This window comes from Aplysia californica, unplaced genomic scaffold (assembly GCF_000002075.1).
Source record: "Aplysia californica isolate F4 #8 unplaced genomic scaffold, AplCal3.0 scaffold00007, whole genome shotgun sequence".
Taxonomy (NCBI): domain Eukaryota; kingdom Metazoa; phylum Mollusca; class Gastropoda; order Aplysiida; family Aplysiidae; genus Aplysia; species Aplysia californica.
In genome coordinates this window covers 853,684-854,667 of record NW_004797277.1, presented here as the reverse complement: position 1 = coordinate 854,667, position 984 = coordinate 853,684, and the positions used below count along the sequence as shown (strand labels likewise).

The window sequence follows — 984 nt, the reverse complement described above, 5'->3', positions numbered from 1 at the left end:
ACTCTCCGCTTACTTCCTGGGGGCTCTCGTGGTAGAGAGGTTACGGTGCTTACCTCTCATTCAATAGGTCCGGATTGGGATCTGGATAATGACGGAAACTTTTCTTCTCTAAAGTGTTCTCCTTTCACCTCCTCCCCTGCTTTCTAGGCCTTCGTGTCCATTGAAACGGACACGACCCGATTTTTTTGTCGGGAGGAGGAAAATCGCTCGGGTCCACACAGTCCGGAAAAGAAACGTCTAGTCTGTTGACCAGTTGGCCTACTTATTCCCCCGGATGTGTACGCTAGACCACTGTCGTGGCGTGCTGTGTCCTCTGTACGGGGCTATAAATAATCAAGAAGTCAATGAACCCAGTCGGGAATAAGAAATGTATGAGTTTTAAAGAAAAGTTGGTAAAATTGTTAATATGCATTTAAACGAGGTGATTTGCGCGTAGACTTTGCTTATTTTGAGGCAAGCCGACGGCTGATAATTACTGCTACGAAACAATCGAAGGAGAAAACACGGACAGATTCAAACGGAAAACGACCAGGAAATGTAAACGGACAGCGAGCTAGATCTAGAACAACGATTAAAATGGGCACATGGAATGTCAGCTGACTTGGAGACAAAGAACCAGAAATAGTGGATTTCTTGGAAAGAAAGAACATAACAATCATGGGCTTGTCAGACATAAGGAAGAGAGGCAACCAGAGCAAGCTGACCCATTAAGGCAACCTCCAGGATCTGAAAAAAAACTGGGTTTGCGCGTAGATTTTGCTAATTTTGAGGCGTTGATTACGAATATGACAGCTCCGGCTGGGCCTATGGCTGATGAGTCATCACCCGGCCGGCTGAAGTGAAGCAAGCAGCCTTCCAATCGACTCATTTTTTGTCGGAACGATGTATGTATGTATGTATGTGTGTATGTACGTATGTATGTATGTATGTATGTATGTATGTATGTATGTATGTATGTATGTAGACATACGCACACATACACAC

At 44.5% G+C, this 984-nt stretch overlaps 1 protein-coding gene across 1 annotated transcript in view; it reads left to right on the top strand.

Annotated features, from left to right (window-relative positions):
- LOC106011603 overlaps window positions 1–984 on the top strand; it is a gene marked incomplete in the record, with an annotated part of 37,856 nt that overhangs the window by 15,493 nt on the left and 21,379 nt on the right.